Here is an 11550-nt window from a genome sequence, read left to right as displayed (position 1 = left end):
CAGAGGTGACACTGCTGTTGACTCTGTCTCTGTCCTTGAATGCAGCAAGTCTCTTCCTCCATGGTCCCGTAGTAAACAGTTGTGATCCCTCCACTTCCTGGCATGTTAGAAGTTCAGCATCTGTAAAGCAGTGAATACTTTATGCTGCTAAATGGCTTTGGACTAACTTAATTTAAATGGAAACTGAGCAGTTCCTTACTTAAAAAGTGCCCCATCGTGTTTGTAAATGTTCTAGAGATTAATTGATGCATCTGACTTTCAGTATTTCTCATATATTTAAGGGAGACAGTAAAGTATCAAAATTGATGAAACCAAGTGAAAGCTGATTTGCTTTGGAGAAAGAGAACAGACTGGCTTGAAGGAATGGCTCTCTAGACCTTAGTGCTTGGTATGAGCACTGACACTTATGTACTGGGAATGCCATGGACTTAAATCACAATAAAGAGATAACATGGCAGAAAAGTGAGTCAGAAAAGTGAGGGAATCTAAGAAAATAAAATAAAATTCACATTGTAATAATGAATTCTTGAATGTATGGAGTTTTTTGAAGAGGTTGTTAAGAACTGTAATTTACATAATTGAATGTGTGTACTAAAGGAAAAAACTGCTATTGTTATGAAGTCAGAACATGCTAATGTCTCTGAGTCTGAAGAAATGTTTCAAAAATTCATTTTGAGAACTTGGAAGACAATCTAATAAGCCTGTGTGGAAATCTGCTCCATAGTACTGTTAGATTGGCAGGAGACATGGGTTTACATGCTAATAAAATATCTCTTTCATGAGTGTTGCTACTCAACAAGACTAAGAACATTATAATTTGGTTTTGCAGCTCTTTCAGAAGGTATCCTACATAATTGATGCCCCTGCCAAAGGAGCTAAGAGAGACATTGTAATGGAACCATCTCTGATGTCACACTTTAGTTGTTAAGGAGCTATTAAATAATGAAACCTTTAAATCTAAGATCTTATTTCATTTTGGCTAAAATTGGCATTTATTTCATTACAGTTGTGCTCCATTTCTAGGGGGTTTATGGGAAAATTTTGGAAGTTGTAATTGTTCTTGCTCAGAAAAACAGCTTTGTAGGCAATTGACTGCAAGTCTCATTAGACATCGGTGTTTCCCTGTGTTAGGGTATGATTTCATGATGGATGACTGTGACTTGAATTAATGGCAGCTGGTTTACAGATACAAAAGGAATCTTCTCTTAGCCAAGTGTATCTTGGTCAACTTTGCTGAAGTTATTTGAATGTACAGTCAAGTGTATACAGGGATCTGGGTAAAACTTGGACTCCCTGTCACTGGGATACCCACACTCATACTGTCTAGAACATGTGGCAGTTGCAGCACTTTTTTAAAATTGGATTTGTGGGATGAGGTAGTTCCTGCAGCTAGTGCTTTGCTTTTATTCTGGTTTAGCTAATTGATATGTGGAAGGAATTCAAGCTGCAGATTAAGGAGTGAGTGTGCCTGTGAGAGCTCAAGCAATGTGATTTGCCCTCTGAACTCATGACTGAAGCTCTAACTATAGTCTGTGTTTCTGGCCACTGTCTCTGTCCGGGGGGGTTCTGTCAGAAGAGGTTCCCACTGCTGTTACTTGCACACTTGCACACCATGTCGAGGTGACTCTCAGCAGGAGTGCACGCTGCAAATAGCATAGCCCCAATTTCTAAACAAAGCCTGGCTCAGCAAGTGCAGGTTAGAAGTCACTGAGATAACACAAACCCAGCACACTTGGGTCTGCCAGTTGGCTGATACATGAAGTGGGTGTTTTACAGCACATAACTCTCTATACAGCAGGGAAGATACTGAAGACAAGAGTTGATTCCCAGGTATGCTGTAAACCCTGAAGTTTTAATGTTTGTTTGTATTGTGCTGTGAGCATTGGTTTGGGATTTTTTTTCCTGCTCTTTTTTCACCTGTAAGTAAGGAAATTCATTTGAACTTAGATGAATTTCATCAATGATTCAAATAGTTACTTTTTGCATTAGCACAGCAGCTTACCTGGCTGAGAGGGAATTGCCTTTCTACACTGTGTTTAGCTTTTCATTGTCTTAATACCAGCCTTAAAAAACCACCTCACTCTGTCATTTAAAGTGAAACATGGTTGTCTAAAACTCAATTAAAAAAAAAGAAAATGTACCCACTGTGTATGTTTCAGAAAAGCATTTGCCAGCTGCTGGCTAACTGGCAAACTGACCATCTGCCCTAGACAGATAGGTTAGGAATTTCCATGGAGCCGGGGAAAAGTGAGAGGACACCCCCTGTGCAGGGCAGGATGTGCTGGTGTCTCTGCTCTGCAGTTTCTCAAGTGTGTGGAGCAGGGAGGGCTGTGCTTGTTGGAATGCCTTCCCAGCTGTGTGGTGGAGGAGAGGAGTGCTGGCTGAGCTTGCCAGCAGTGATAAGGCCTCCAGGTGGGAATCACAGTAAGCATGCTGTGAGAATCACAGCCCTGCTTTCCCAGGAGTTACATGAGGCAAAGTTGTTCTTCTGTCACTTGTTTTGCTGGAAGCTTCTTGCTGTTAACAACTAGATGTGCAAAGCAATCAAACTGTGGCTCTTCCAGCCTTCCTGGTGTTCTGACTTACAGTACTTGCTTCTGTTTTCAAAACTGAATTTGTCAGCACAGACAGACTACTTCACTCTGAAAATGTAAAGTCTTACCATAAGTGCTTCTTGTGTTGTAAAAAACAGGCATAACTTTACAAGATCTGTGTATCATGCTTGCTTTTTCTCCCCACTCTTTATTCACTACCCTGCCAACAGCATAGGTATATTCTGCATAGGTTGATGCAAAACTGGCAAATTGAATGGTAGTGTCATTGCTTCCAGTAAATTCAGACTATTGTATTCTACATACAGTATTCACAGCTGTATTACTGACTAACAAGACTGCTGTTGGCTACAATGAATTCACCACAAAATTGCTCTGATCTAAGGCTTAGGTTATAATTTGAGATGGTTGCCTTAAACCAAAAGAACCTAAGTCCATAAGTAAACTATTAATCCACGTAAACTTTTTAATGGCAGAGACAGTTAGAAGGGAACTATGCAAACCCCACAGCCAAGAGGATCTCTACCACAATTATGTAGTCTACTAAGTGAGTAAAATTCCAGAGCTTTGCTTGTGAATAAGACTGGATTATTTGTGATGTGATTTCATAAAACAAACAAGGAGACTAAGGGCTCCAGAGGCTACTTAAGGTTTTGCAGAGGGGTAAATGTTAATACTTAATTGTTTAAAGTACGTGTGAGGCAATACATGGCAAAGCTGTACAAAGTATGCATTAAGAAGTAAACTTATTGTTAGATATGTGCTGAATTTCTTTACCAATATAGCTGTGTTTCCAACAGGTCACTTTAGTAATCTATTCAAAATAGCCTTTAAATGTTCAGTCAGGTTTTTGCTACTTACTCTGCTAGATAATATATATTGCTAAATACTTCCTCTCTTCTGTATTCTAATTGTGGTAATAAAGAGAGCATTGCTGTGACATTTTTGCTTCTGCATTGGTACTATTAACACATCTCTGTTCTGATCCCATATATCTCATCTAATTCTCCTACCTAAGACACCTGTGCCAACAGAAGCACTAGGAAGAATACAACAGTTGCACTAGAAAAAAATGCTCCCCAGAACATGGGTATTGGAGGAGAGAGATGGCTGAGGTGTTCAGCCATGGAGTTGATGGACTTCATCCTAATGGCTTGTCCTGCCTGGTCTTTGAGACAACCAGTGCCAAACAGCAGTAGAGATACAGCCAGCACTCTGGAGATCATAGGCAGCTGTAGCTTCCTTTTGGGGTGCCTTAAGAATGGATTGTATCTCCTCCATTTTTTGAGAGAGGAGAAACGAGTTTCATCTTTTGGGGACACCTTATCTAGGGAACATGGGAACGTCCTCAAGACTGTCTTGCCTTTTTTTTTCTTTCTTTCTTTTTCTTTTTTTGTGCTAAGAATTTGTCTAATTGCAATAAAGCACTATGCATACTTCTGATACAGGAATTTGTACTTGTCCAGGTAAAGCTGTATAATGCTCCACACCCAGATACACAAGGAATCACAGAAAGAAACAGCAGCAAATGGTGATCTTGCGTGGGAAGGCCCCTTCTGTGCCTGTTCCCTTTTACCTCCCTTGTACTGGAGCTTCCTGCAAAACAGACCTGTCCTGTAGTCTCTGCATCAGCACAGATCCCTCTGTAAGCTTTATTTTACTTCACTAAGTCTCTGACTCAAAGTCCCTATAGAACTTAGAAATTTGAGTGATGGAAGCCAAAGATACCAAAATGGTTGTTTGTAGAAAAAAATCCCTTTCTTAGACAAATAATCTAAAAAATTGCTCCAGTGAGTTAATATGAATCTCAGTGGTTTTTAAACCTTTTATTATTTATGCTCACCACACCCCTGTGAAATTGAAGAGTTCCTTTTATCTTAAGTGATGGACTGGGAGCTGGGTTATGGGGGCTGGCTACCATGTTCTCACTCACATGTACCAGCATCCCCCTTTGCCCCACTCTGCTCTCCTGACCCCGCACTGAGTCATCTGTGTTTAATATGTATGAGAGCAAATGAATTTTTTTTATGGTTGCTGGTCTGAAATGAGTCAGTGCAGGGTCAAAAATGTTGTGGAGCAGGAAAGGGAGATGAGTGGGAATCTGGCAGCCAGCAGCTGGGGGAGATTGCCATGGAGCCACAGACCAACCCTGGTGACTTCACCAAGGTCACACAAGCATCTGTCAGCAAGAAACTGAAACCTCTCTTGTGTTATACAGGGTGCTGACCACAGGTCTGTCAAATGCAGGCCCTGGTAGGAAGTGGCTTTACATTTACTCTACTTGAATTTATTGTTTGTTTGCAAATACTGACGTATGAATTAATAGTTGCTTTCTAGTGTGCACTTTCTATTAATAGATGCTTTCTAGTGTGTTCCAAAATCCAAACATACTGAACTGGTCATAGCTGTAGATCTTCAGGTGTAAGCTGGGTGCATTCCATGAGGAATTCATAATTAACTTGGGCTAACTTTCCCTTAGAAATGTGATTTTTTTTATAGATAGTGATCCATCAACTACAGCACATTTCTGTTTAAGGACTGCTGCCCTTTAATAAAGATAGCTCAGGAATTAGTGCCTGAAACAAATCATTACATGGTATTATACTGCCAATTCGGTAAAAAAATCACTTGGTCACAATCTGCAGCTGATGCTTCATCAATGGCCTAATACAGAATTTAGAGTGGAGCATTTCACCAGTCCTGGGCACACAAATTGCTGGATGCACACAAATTTCTGGATGCACAGCATTTTGAGCTATGTACATTATGAAAGCAGTGCTGAAAGGAAGGGTATGAGGGCTTATGTCATGTATTCTGGCATCAATTTCTATCCTCTATTTTTCTGTTTGAATTCATTTGGGAAGAAAGAAACTAGGAAACTTTTTTGAGTGAAGATTTTGGAGCTCTGTGCTGGTTATGAAGCTGTCTTTTTAAAGTTTCTTTAGAAAACTTCTGTCTTTTTAAAGTTTCTTTAGAAAAAGCCAAAAAATATTCTGGATGTGATTGTAAGTAATATATGTGCATTTTCTTTAAACAATGCCCTTTAGTTAATTCAATTTGAAGGGCTTTCTCCTCGCTCTGACAAGTTTTGTCTTAATTTCTGTGTCTTGTTGGTTTCTTTGTTTGGTTGCTTTTTTTACTTTTATTTCTTGAAATCAAAGAAAGATTGTTGCAGGTGGGTTTTTTGGTTTTGGTTTGGTTTGGTTCTTTTTTTTTTAAAAGAAGGATAGTATTGGACAAACCTGTCTCCAGCAATCTAATATATTGTCTGATGTTCTTCTAGGAACAAATATATCATGTGGATTTTTATGTAGGAGGCTTTTTAGGCTTTTAAAGTTTGGGTGTTAGCCACAATGTTCATGTGACAGGACAAATGTGGAACATCTGTTTACTGGTGCACATCTCTGTTCTCAAAGTCATTCCCCTCACCACATGCATTTAATTAAATACAAGAATTTAGAGAAAAAAATAGTTGGAAGAACACATTCTGTCAAATACAATGGGAAGGATCTTTTGTGCAAGCTGTTGGAGCTCACTCACCCACTTCTCCAGTCATTTACTCAGAGGTTTGGTGTGCTCTGTGCCTCAACTGTTCCTCCCTTGGAGCTAGGAGAGTGGTATTGTGCTTTCCTAGTTGGTGGCAAACTGTTTTCTGGATAGAAATTAGAGTTTAGCATAAGGCCAAGCTCTAAAGGGATTTCTAATAAACTTAAGAGGATTTCTCAGTGTAGTTTCTTGTTTGACTGATGTTCGGGCTGCATGTGAGGTAAGTAGGTGTCTGAGTTGGCTTCCTTGTATTGGAAACAAAGTGTGGCCAAGTGTATTAAAGCAGGATTTCTCATATTAAAACGTGAATCTTATTCATAACTCTGCCTGAAATGATCTTACTTGGGGACTGATATCCTTGTAAATCCCGAGTGCTGCTGTTTGTCTCCATGCTATAGGTGCAGTAAGAGTTCTTGGCTGTAAAATAAGTGTGATAGAGAAAAGGAAACAAAAGCAATTCTTCTGGGTAAGATTTGACTTGAAGCATTCTGGGCCAGAACCTAGAAGTCCTTGTTCTTCTAGAGTGACTACCAAATTGCATGAAAGGTGCTGTACTTCATTACAACCTGTACACTTGGTGCTTTCACCTTGGTCTGACAGAAAGGCTGCCAGTTTTAGATTGCAGGATACAGAATATTCAAAAATCAGAGTCAGGACAAAGGTCACAACTTATGTTGAGGGGGAACTCAAGTGTTGGTCTGGTAAAAAGCTCACTGCTGTGCAGAAGGCAAGGGGCAGATATTAATAGCTGCCTTCCTAGTGACTTGCATGTATTCAGAAGTGGTCTGAAACTCTGTAGGTTTAAACACATCATTAAGTAGTGGGTTTTTAAAGTAATTTAAAGCTCTCTTTCACATATTGTCATTACAGATAAGGGTTTATTGAGTTCTGGTACTCACAGCTAGAAACCAGTATTAAAAATTTGGTCCTCACTTTCTAGTTTATCTTCACAGACTCACATCTGGGACTGCAAATGTAAAGGACTTCCTTTAGGTGGTCTGAACTCAGTTTCCAACATCTACCTCTGAGATGACTTCCGTACACGTCCTTCATACATTATGATGGCTGTTTTCATGGTGTGCTTAACTCTTTTTGAATTTATTATTTTTGAGGCTTTTAAAATCTTCTTCAAAAGGTAGTTTATAAGAGCTCCTACTCTAGAGTGCATGTAAAAGCTCTTGTTCCAACATAACCACATATGGCAGACTTGGGAAAGCTTGCTCACACTGAAAATATCATTTCACTTGGAAACAGCTTCTGAATGATTCCTTGCTTTTAAAGGAGGTGTGAGAAATGGTCTGAAGTAAAGGGAGCGTCTCTGGGGTTTGTTGTCCAGAGGCAGGTGCATAGGGAGTGGACAGAAGTGGCATACATGCCTAAATAATTTGGGCATCCATTTCAATTGTTCTGTTCTCTTAGAATTTGCTGTGCTGTAATTAAGTAATTCTTGTCATAAAACTCTAGTTAGCTCATAACAAAATGCAGATTATTTAATCTTAAAAGTTGTGGGGAAACCATTTTTGTTTGAAACAGTTTTTGAAAGTAACTTAATTTTTTTGTTTGTGTTTTTTTGTTTAGTGTTGATTGGCTGTGTTTTTACCTTCTTCAAAAGCTGCTGATTCAAACCACTCTCTCACCCCAGTCTGCCTGGGCTCAGAGGCCACCCCCATGTACCTCTGTGAGTGCTGTATCTTCAGGGAGTGATTTCTGTATTGCATTTCCAGCAAATTTCATGCTTCAGTGCTGGCTACAGGAAGTACATCTGAGTCACTGGCCCTGTCCACAGGCACTTTGAAAGTCTTATGCAGAATCTGGGGTGATCTAATTGTGATCTGCCTGATACAGGACTTGCCCAAGCTGAGTGTTTCTACTTTAAATGTTTTTTAATTTAGCTTTGTAAAACTGTAGTTAGGAAACAAATCTGTACACTCAGAATGCGTAGGTGTTAAATCCAGCTGGTTTCAAAGAAGTTAAATGCAGCTTTGATGTAAATTACTTTATGTAAACACAGCAGTAACTTCACATCCGTAGAACAATTTAAGTTCTGTAGGTTCTTTAACCCATGCTCCAGTTTTGTTAAACAATTGAGAGTAATCTTGGGAGGCCCTCCTGATTTAGTCTGTTTTATTGCATGAAAACATTCTTCAGAGTTCTGGGGAAAAAAAAAGATAACTTTCCTAAGTCTTCGAAGAGACTTCTGATGTTTTGAGTCTTTCTTACACTAGAGGTCAGTGTATGATGGGAACTTCTGTGCTGTGGTATAGAGTTTCTTGCAGAATCCTATTTCATCAACTTTGAAACCAGATTCTAAGAGAAACTGTAGCCTGTTAATATGGAAAAAACTTAACATTAAAGTGTCTTGTGACTTTCTTGGCTAAAGGACTTTTTTGAGCTTCCTACTTTTAATTCTCCTTGCCTAACGAATATTAGACAAGTATCAGTAGGAGTACTTTGATGTGGTAGGTGTGAATGTGCACAGTCAGTTGCTCCAGCATGCACCTCAAACATTCATCTCTCATTGCAATACCATGACTTTTTGGTTCAGATATATTTCTATATGGCAGTGTATTTACAGGAATCATCCTTAGCTTGTGCACTGTGCCTATTAAGGGCATGGTGGGAGAATTGCACACGCATCTATTATTTTTAGAGTAGGTGTCAGCTTCCTGAGCACTGAGCTGGTAACTTCCAGGTGGGCGGCTTCACTTTTGGGTGTTGAGGGAAGCACAGTCAATTATGATTCTGTCATGATACTTGTAGAGACTCTTTCCTCAGTGGGTCTTCTTCAGTTCTCAAGATACATCATGTCTTTAAACATCTGGAATGTGCAAAAGCAGTTTTTTTCTGCAGATATTGTTGGGCAGGGGCACTAGAGCAGATGGTCACACTACAGCAGTGTTATGGGAGGTGAACTGGGAGGGAAATGCACTGAAGGAGGGAGAGTCCTGCTGACTGGGGCAGATCACATCGCAAATGACAATTTAAGTAAGATGGCAGAAATACCCCAGTAGAGTGAATCTGAGCTCTTGAATATTTTCTGTGAGAACTGACTACAAACAAAAGTGCCTGTATCCTGTTACTCAGGATAACACACTTTAACCTGTAGAGTTTTCTGAAATGCCTCAGAAAAATGGAAGAACATGGCATGTTAAGAGTTTACAGGCTTGCACCAATGTAGAGGGTAAGTGCAGGCATAGAGTGGAGTTTTGCTGTTCTTAAGTGATATTCTGAGTGTTCAAGAGACCTGGACTGATGAACATCTTTGTGGCCTTTCTTTTTGGTGAGGTGGAAGTGGGAGGGGACATAGTAAAAGGAAAACCAGCAGTCTGAAAATCTCCCTTGCACTTGGCTGCTGCCCAGTATGTTGTGTAACATGCCTCTGGAGCATTAAGAAGTATAACACCTCAGCTGAGATAGTGTGAAGGAGCTGCTAGACTCTGGTTTAATTGAACTCTCTGTGAGGATTCCTGGCTTCATAGGAAAGATAATGCACTCTTCTACCTCTTACCCAGGTTCTTCCAGGCTGCATTTTTTTTTCTGTAAGAAATGAAAACGTACCAAGGCTTCGCAGAATGGGGCTTTATCAAAACATCTCTGTGGTGTTAGGCTTCATTTGGTTGGGCAAGAGCCTGAGAAGGTGATGGCTTTGCAAAACTGATGTGATGTAAGTCATTAGGCAACAAATAAAATACCCTAAAATTTCTTTTCTTTTCCTGTCCTTTTCTGATTGGAGAGACACAACCTTAAGTTGAACCTTCCGTTTCAGTGAAACTCTTCAAAATCTGTTCTGTATGTAAGAGATCAGGAACTAGGAGGCTTACCTTGAAGAAAAGAAGGTGGTGTAGGTGTCCTGTAGCCAGCCTAGCCAACAACCTGATGGATCACTGCAGATTCTTGCAGAGCAGAAGTGCACATAGTGACAGTCTTTCTTGGTTCAGCTGTCAAGTGTTAAATCAGCCCAAATGTTGATTTCCCCTGCACCTAGAAGAATATTTGTCTACAAGAAGTGTGATTATTCTCCTGAATTAAAAATGATGGATCTTTGTGGCTAAACAGAGATGATTACCCACTAGCCCTTCTTTCTAGTTCATAATACCAAGTATCCAAAGGATATTTTCAGGTCTGTCTTTTCTTCATGGTGTACTGACTAATTCCGGGATCTGTCTGTTGTGTAATAAAACAGAGTCCATCAGAAAGGAAAAAATTAGTATTTGGAGTGTCTTTTCCTGCTTTTGTTCTGAACTCTCAAAATGCAGGGGTTATCAGACATACAGTTCAAGTGGCTTGCCAGGCATTTCTCAGATGAACTGCAGAGAGAGCGCAAAAAGTTGCAACCAAGGTCAGTCTTGAAAAGATTAGTATTCAATTTCCAGCCCTCACATTTTGATTTCAATCTCAAATGTTTCCTGGTAGGTGCTCTGTATTTGTTAGGTCTTATGTTTGTCTTGTCATGTGTTCTTGCCAAAACTTCTCATAAGACTCCTGACACTATGAAAGATCTGTAGAATATAGTGACACAGGCATATATATATATAAAATACTCCAAACCACTCTGTCAAGATATTTCAACTCACACCAGTTATTCAAGGTTCCTTTAAAAGGGTAGGCTTGACAGGCTTCAAATTGGCAGTCCTTCAAAACTGCAGCACCCCTCTCTTCCCTCTCTTGTTCCAATACACAAGTGTACCATTTGCCAAAAAAAGGAGGAGCTTGCCAAAAAAAGGAGGAAGTAAGAAAATGTACTAGTGAGACAGTGGCAGTGTGCACCAGGTTTAATGTGATCTGTGCATTATAAATGTCCCCTCTTCCCACCTCAGAGTTGCTTCCAGGAAATCTGTGAAGTAGTTGACCAAAATGATAGCTGGATTTCATATCCTTTCTTTTCTGGTTTTTTTTTTTTTAAATACTGATACATAAAGAGGAAGAAAGTAGGAACAGCAGAAGTAATCAGGCAGCCCTATGGTTAAGTAGCAATAAGGAATTTGGAACCAAGAATTATGTCATGGTGGAAAAACTAGTTTATCTTTCTTCCAGCTATCCATTGTTGACCATCATTTTTCTTCACCTTTCCTACCAGACTGAAAGTGCCCACTCATTTACCCTTCTAAAGTGCAGGAGTGCTCATTTGAGGGGAATGGAAGTTGGAAATGCGAAAACAATAGCACATGATTTACCATATTCTTGGAACTTCAGGCCAGTTTTCTGCCTGAAATACAGAGATAAATGTGGGTAGATCTTAAAAACTGTCTTAGATCCATTGTTGTGAACAGCTACATAACGTTAGGGACAAGACTGATTTGCTGCCTTACCTGTCCCCATGCATTCTAAGGTATTCTGTGTTTGGGGGTCTGCTTGTCTTCTAAAATCAGAATTTTTCCCAACTCAGGCAAAAGTTCTGTCTTATCTGTCTTTATAATGAATCATTTTTGGTTTGACCTCTTCTCTAGATGCT

The sequence above is a fragment of the Corvus hawaiiensis genome, chromosome 1, assembly GCF_020740725.1.
Source record: "Corvus hawaiiensis isolate bCorHaw1 chromosome 1, bCorHaw1.pri.cur, whole genome shotgun sequence".
Classification (NCBI taxonomy): domain Eukaryota; kingdom Metazoa; phylum Chordata; class Aves; order Passeriformes; family Corvidae; genus Corvus; species Corvus hawaiiensis.
Note: the sequence above shows the minus strand (reverse complement) of the source record.